Below are 8551 nucleotides of genomic sequence, written 5' to 3' on the forward strand. Positions count from 1 at the left end.
TCTTCATCGCTGTCTCCATCTTCATTTTCACCAGGGCTTGAATCGCTTGTATTCTTCTTCTTCCAACTTCCATCACCCCTTCTTTCCGCTCTGGCCAACCTCTGTCTGATGACAGGGTCATATCCACCCATGATCTCTTCTGAATCACTCTGATCATCCTCATCATCATCATCATCATCAAGTTCCATCCTCCTTGATCTCACTCTACCCTTAGTCTCCAGACATCTCGTTGTCTTCCTGCCTTTGGAGTTTGGATTCATCTTTATGGTCGTTTCTGCTTGTCCCCTCTCTATTATTCGTTCATCCTCATCTCTGATGCAATAATCACCTTCCTGAATGATCACTGGAAGCTGAGGATAAACGTCCTTAAACTTGGCTTCTTTCTCATAAGGTGGGGGTGTTTTTGCTGAATCCATATATGAGAAAGGTGTATTGACTTCTGCAATCAGTTTTTCTGTCACCTTCACCTCTTTTGCCATTTTCTCTGCACCTCTGTCTCTCTTATCTTTTGTGTCTTTTATCAGTTTTTGTCCTTCATTTTCAAAAAGCTTAAGAACACCCAGCTCTCTTTGTCTTTTTTCTTTACGAAGTTTTCCTTTCTTCCCCTTCTTTTGATCTGTCTTATACGTGGATACAAGCACTTGCATTATCTTGATGACGTCTGGATTAAGTGTGCCTTCCAATGGCCATGGTTGTTCAATGTCAGGCCAACGTTTATTCCATTTTTCAGATAATTTTGCTATACCATTAACTAGTGGATTACTATTCTGTACTACATGAAGAGGAGTAATTGCTTTTGTAGTTTTGGTGTCCTTTTTCCCCATTGTAATGACTATGTTATGTGTTTCCCTCTAGTTTCCCCCCTTTTTTTTTTTTTTTTTTTTTTTTAAATTAAAAAATAATTAATCAATTAATCCAATCAATCAATTAACCAATTCAAATCAATACATCAATCAACTAATTCAATCAATCAATCAATCAATAAATTAAACCAATCAATCAATCCATGAACAAATGAAATCAATAAATCAATCAACCAAATCAATCAATCAATAAATATAATCAATCAACTAATCAATCAAATCAATCAATCAATTATTAATCAAATCAATCAATCAACCAATCCAATCAAGTCAATCAATCAATCACTAATCAAATCAATCAATCAATTAATCCAATCAACAAACTAACCAATCAAATCAATCAATGGATTACCAATCAATCAAATCAATCAATGAATTACTAATCAATCAAATCAATCAATGAATTACTAATCAATCAAATCAATCAATGAATTACTAATCAATCAAATCAATCAATGAATTACTAATCAATCAAATCAATCAATGAATTACTAATCAATCAAATCAATCAATGAATTACTAATCAATCAAATCAATCAATGAATTACTAATCAATCAAATCAATCAATGAATTACTAATCAATCAAATCAATCAATGAATTACTAATTATTCTGTGAATTTTATTTTACCAAATTATTGATTAGTGGCAATCTTACCACATCCGATGAGGAAGAGTAAAGGAAAGTAGTCAACTCCAGAGCAATTCAAAAATAAAATACCTGTACCAGCAACACTACCCAATTGCTTAATAAGCAATTAATTACCTTAATTTTACAGAATAATTTCAATGCTGGAATTCCAACACAACTCTAATCAAAACAAGTCATTGACAAAAACTGTAATGTGCAATTATCAATTACATAAATTCATCAGTCTGTTGCCAAGCTCTTGCGAAATGGTCACAACATGAAATATTCTATGTAAACACAATGTATCAATTATATCCTGTGAGGGAAAGTAGATTTGTGAATAATAACAGCACTGGCCTTAATTTGGACTGGGTTGCCGTCTCTGATGTCAGTTGATGTCAGCCCCTCCTCTCTCTCTCTCTCTCTGTCTCCTCCTTCTCGTCTCTCGTATGACAGAAGGACAAAAGGACAAAGAAGAGTTTAGTTTATACTTTTTCCACATTCACGCTAAGAAATAAGCAAACAGCTTAACTCAGGAATATTATAAATAGCTCAATAACATTTTATTTTATTCATTTATTTTAGTATTATTATTTTTAATCCGTCAATATATCTCTCATTCACCAACTCAACCGATTATCAACCAAACAGTTTTACAGTCAAGCAATAGTTAATTCAAGAGAACATTTCACTTGTGTGCCAAATTCCCCCTCCCGTTTCTTTTTTGGCTGCACTGAAGTGGACTCTCCCAATCAGTTCAGTGCAGGGGAGTGGCTAAAGTCATAAATCCTACGCGTGCGCAGTTCAGTCACCAATGTGATTTCAGAGTGTAAGGACCGGACAGAGCAGACTGTTGCTCCGTTCTCTCCTCCCATAGACAATAACACTTAAGACTTTAACAGAGCTCACAAACTGAACACATAGAACATACAAGACATACAATAAGACTTAAGACATTAACAGAGCTCACAAACTGAACACATAGAACATACAGAACACAGAACACAAATCCCACTTCCAAGTTATGTTATCTTCCACTTATCCTAGTTTGCAGATTGATAGTTATGCTGTTATCAATTACAAAACATCTCTATACACTTTTAAAAAGTCCTCCCTGTAGGGTCATGCAATTGTAATAGTTAATGAACATTCTCATTTTATAGAGATTCATAAGGTTTGACCTTAACTAACATATTTCCTTACAAAAGAGTAAAGCCCTGTATTCGACACACATCTGGAAGTAATCAGAGAAGCAGCCACACTCACTCTGTTTCACACACGCACACGCTGACAGAGAGAAATTGTCACACACACACAGAGAGAAATTGGATCCATTTATCGCCGTTCCTTTGTCTTATATATTCCATTTGCTAAATTTCTGCTACCTTCCGGTTTTAGACATTCAAAAGAGAGGATTACTTCAGACAGATGTTTCGTCAAACAAATTCAGAGCGGTAAACTTACAATTGAATATATTGTCTTAAACCAGCAGTCCCGAGAACTGACTTGAGAGTTAATCTAATAACTATCAAGATTTATGGCCCATCTCTAATGATCGCCTCGTTTGAGGGCTTCCTTAAATTAACGGCGCCCTAAAAGTATACTGTCAACTCATTTCAAGCGTTATCCTCTAAGCCTTTCCTTGGACACTCCTTGCACTTTTATTCAAGCCAAAACATCGGTGTCCTGTCGGTGTGTCCTACAGACACTCAAACTAATTTAGAAAATTTAGAACGGAATTCCTATCACACAGCAAAAAGAACCAGCAAAACGCACGCATAAGTAATTTAACGGTACATCTTGAACGCACACACTCTGGACTCACAAAACGGCCAACGCCCAATATTAGTGAAAAATCTCACCTTTTTAGCCGGCTTCTTTGAGCGGGAGTCACTTTGTAGCCCAGGAGTGGAATGCAAAGAAAAGACGTAACACGCCCCAAAAAGAATAAAAAATAAAATAAAACTACCTCGTCGCCATTAAATGTGGTTACTAAAAGAAACACTTTTGCTGGTCCATGCTTGTGATGATAAGAATATCCGCCGACACTATACTTTGATTATAAAGGTTTATTATAACAAAGAGTTTACAGCATCGAATTTTGACAGACACCTGCAGATGTCTGTGAGACAGCACAGCCAATCAGTATTTTGCTGTTCTCCCTCTCTGTTCAAGACATGGCATTTATATCATACATGGCCAGAGCATGGCGTGATTCTAACATCCAATCCCTGGCCATTACATATCCTCTTTTCCAGGAATTTAGTAATACTTTCCAGATGTTTCCAGCACAGTAGAGTACACCATTTTGCCACATCGGCAAAATCTTAGGGCCAAGTTCCCTCTATCACACTTTCTGCAACAATCAGCATTTCTAGACTGTTTAAGATACTACACTTACTTACAGCCCTTAACCAACAGTGCATTTATTTTTAACAAAAAAGTAGAAATAAAACAACAACAAAAAAAGTGTTGAGAAAAAAAGAGCAGAAGTAAAATAAAATAACAGTAGGGAGGCTATATATACAGGGGGGTACCGGTGCAGAGTCAATGTGCGGGGGCACCGGCTAGTTGAGGTAGTTGAAGTAATATGTACATGTGGGTAGGTTTTAATAGTCACAGCGGGTACAACATCTCCTATACACTTCCTGATGAACTCAGTCACCGTATTCGTCGATGTTATTTTCAGAGGCTACCCGGAACATATCCCAGTCTGCGTGATCAAAACAATATTGAAGCATGGATTCCAATTGGTCAGACCAGTGTTGAATTGACCTTATTGTAATTGTTAGGAGAACATGTCCAATTCAATTATATGCATGCATTTCAAACAGGATTATATACTGAAGAAAATATTAATGCAACATGCAACAATTTCAAAGATTTTGCTGAGTTACAGTTCACATAAGAAAATCAGTCAATAGAAATAGTCATTAGGCCCTAATCTATGGATTTCACATGACTTGGCAGGGGCACAGCCATGGGTGGGCCTGGGAGGGCATAGGCCCAACCACTTGGGAGCCAGGCCAAGCCAATCAGAATGAGTTTTTCCCCCATAAAAGGGCTTTATTATAGACATAAATACTCCTCAGTTTCATCAGCTGTCCGGTGGCTGGTCTCAGATTATCCCGCAGGTGAAGAAGCCGGATGTGGAGGTCCTGGGCTGGCGTGGTTACACGTGGTCTGTGGTTGTGAGGCCGGTTGGACGTACTGCCAAATTCTATAAAACGACATTGGAGGCAGCTTATGGTAGAGAAATGAACATTCAATTATCTGGTAACAGCTCTGGTGGACATTCCTGCAGTCAGCATGCCAATTGCACGCTCCCTCAAAACTTGAGGCATCTGTGGCATTGTGTTGTGTGACGAAACTGCAGATTTTAGAGTGGCCTTTTATTGTCCCCAGCTGATTAATCAGCTTCTTGATATGCCACACCTGTCAGGTGGATGGATTATCTTGAAAATAAATGCTCATTAACAGGGATGTAAACAAATTATGGAAAATGTCTGGGATAATTTATTTCAGCTCATGAAACATGGGACCAGCACTTTACCAGTTGCGTTTACATTTTTGTTCAGTGTATATTACGTTAAATGAATACACCATTGTAATATTATGAATGCCTGTCTCTCGCCTTGCAGGGGACTATACAGATGAACTGCAGCCCCCAGATGCCCAAGCCTCAAAACCAGAACCCTGGGGAGACAGCAACACTTCTCATTTTTAATAAATATGAACTGTTTTATTGGTTTATCTGTGCAGGAATCCTTAGAACACAGTCCATTGTACAAAATAAGTCAAGTTTTAAAGTTGTATTAATTGTATTTACAGGATACACATGGTCCAATGAAATGCTTACTTGCAGGTTCCTTCTGAAAAACGCAACAAATAACATTCAACAACTTGTTCAGTACATGAGATGACATTCAACAGCTTGTTCAGTACGAGAGCAACTTGTCATGACAGCCACAGGTTTTTTTCATACACAGGACAGGAGTATACAGGTTATTGTTCCAAGCCCTTCACTAACACCCCATGTCCCCTGTAACTCAGTTGGTAGAGCGTGGCGCTTGCAACGCCAGGGTTGTGGGTTCGTTTCCCACGGGGGGCTAGTATGAAAATGTATGCACTAACTAAGTTACTCTGGATAAGAGCGTCTGCTAAATGACAAACATGTAAATTCAACTAATTGTGGTCTAAATTGTATAACATTAAAAGTTGAACATGTTTGTGCTGGGCAGGAATAAAAACTTGCATACAGTGAAGTACCCTGGGACAGAAATGACCCACATCTGTATTTTAGAATGACCTTCATATGTTACAATGACTTGACAATTCTGATAGAGAATAACGTGTGGATCTAGTTCTAACAGTGATGTTATAAACTCCTGGGATACGGGGATTTTCCTGCTGGATGGAAGGTTCCCAAGTTCTTTCCATCTGTCTGGGTGATGGAGTGGGGTGGGATGGGCTTCAACCTGAGGAGAACAGAGCAGGGGGAGAAATTAACCTCTGCTCAAATTTCAGTGCAGGTTCAAGTTTCTGAGAACCACAACTACCTCTGTTAATGTGCAATGGTTTTGTAAACAGTTTAGCATATTCATAGGCTTGATCAAGTTTTCACGGATTTCCTTTTAATAGATCATTTCATTATCCAAAACATTTTATTTAAATACAATGGTGAAACACGAGGGGAGGGGAAAGTGACAAGAAGAAAGTTATTGACTGATCATGGAAGAATGCTCAAATAACTTGGCTGGCTGGCAAGACTGAACACAACACAGCTAGATGCGTTTCCGATGTTGACAATCAGATGTTAAAATGTCTTACCTATAAACCAGTCGGGGAAGACTTTTGTCCTGCCAAGCCAATGCCATGGAGTGAAATGAACGCGTCAGTTGCCATCTGTCCCTGAAAACAAATTGGGGGAAAAACAACTTGCTGTATTAGCTGGCTAGCAAGTTCACCAATTCACAATGAAAAAAACTGTCCGGGTTTTTACAATTGACACTGCTGATTTAAAGATTAATTTGTTTAGTTGCTCATCCATAAACAGCTGATAACCAGGATGAGGTCGCATGCTAGTTAGCCATCACTTCCAACGAGCTACTTAGCTTGGCTAGTGGGCTAATAAACAGCACTGACTCAACATTTCAATTCAATATTCATATGAAAGTAATTAGTTGAACATTTGAACAATTTGGTGAATCAATAAACATAATATTCCATATTCCTCTGGCGCATTTTCTCCCAAGCGGGGACTTCAGTCCGCCATTAATTCAGAAAATGTGGGAATTTTCGCTGTTGCAAGGTGTTATGGGATAACCTCCCTGGGGAAGGGAACCAAAAAGTTAAAAAGTATGCTCCCATACGTGCTCTGTTTTCCAGACCTCCGAGGTAGGCCTACACATTTACATTTACATCATTTAGCAGACGCTCTTATCCAGAGCGACTTACAAATTGGTGCATTCACCTTATGATAGCCAGTGGGACAACACGTATAGAACTTCCAGTAAACTGAGTACATACTTGCCTTTTCGCGTTCTTATGTTTGGAATCGCACTTGATAAATGACAGTTGACTTTCGTACTCGCTATACGCTCTAGAAAGAACACAAGTATGCAGTTTGGAATTTATTCAAAGTTGTGTCGCGCAACACACACTCAACTCTTATTTTGAAGGCTAGGTTTGGACAGGATATGCGTTTGACCAATGATACAGGACTAGAGATTTAGCCCCACCCACATCACCAGTAATGAGAAATGGAACCGATTCCTTATTTTCAATCATCATTATCTCCTGATGATGAGTGCTTTTTTGTTTTCGGCAATATGACATCTTCCAACTTAAAAATAAAACATATTGTTTTTGCTATTTCGAATTTGAACACATGAAAAGGAAAATAAATTAATTCGTACTTGGAAATAGAACAATCCAGTTGTTTTTATATTTTGTCTGCTACAAACATTTAGAGATGTGGAAAAGTGGGAAATTAAAGCATTTTGCATTTGACAATTTTTGGCTTTGAAATTGACAAAAGGAAAAACATGCATTTTTTTATTCATTTCCTCTCGTTTGGCCTTGCCGAGATGAAAGGAAATATGAATGAACCATAAGCACACAGACCCAGTTTCCATGTGTTTTTTTAGTTGTTAGTTTCAAGAGCACATTGGCCTGCAACCTGATTCCCCCCCCCTAATCGATATCAGTGATTTATTGTCTCTTGTCAAAGCAAAATGGTTTTTGGTGTGTGTGCAGTTTATAAGGTGCGGTTTAAAAAATACAAGTTGTATAAAAGCCCCTTAGATTTTAATTTAGAATCCCGCTAAATTTCATTAGATCTACAAAGACATTTTATTGATACGCCAGTATTTTTAATTTAGAGATTCCGGTAAACTCTTTGACGTTCCCTTTCATGTGTCCTACCAATTACTATTGGATTATTCACCACGGCAACCAATTGTTAGTATAAAAACTGAACTAAAGTTATTTCTCAGTTTTCAGTTGGCTTTCGTGGAGACCAGACTGTTTTTCCTTTGCAGGGATATGTGCATTCGGAAGGTATTCAGACCCCTTTACTTTTTCCACATTTTGTTACGTTACAGCCTTATTCTAAAATGGATTAAATAATTTTTTTCCCATAACAATCCACACACAATACCCCATAATGACAAAGTGAAAACAGGTTTTTAGAAATGTTAGCAAATTTATTAAAAATAGAAAACAGAAATACCTTATTTACATAAGTATTCAGACCCTTTGCTATGAGACTCAAAATTGAGCTCAGGTACATCCTGTTTCCATTGGTCATCCTTGAGATGTTTCTACAACTTGGAGTCCACCTGTGGTAAATTAAATTGATTGGACATGATTTGGAAAGGCACACACCTGTCTATATAAGGTCCCACAGTTGACAGTGCATGTCAGAGCAAAAACCAAGCCAAGTCGAAGGAATTGTCCGTAGAGCACCAAGACAGGATTGTGTCGAGGCACAGATCTGGGGAAGGGTCTGCAGCATTGAAGGTCCCCAAGAACACAGTGCCCTCCATCATTGTTAA

This window comes from Coregonus lavaretus (assembly GCF_964263955.1).
Source record: "Coregonus lavaretus genome assembly, chromosome: 11".
Classification (NCBI taxonomy): domain Eukaryota; kingdom Metazoa; phylum Chordata; class Actinopteri; order Salmoniformes; family Salmonidae; genus Coregonus; species Coregonus lavaretus.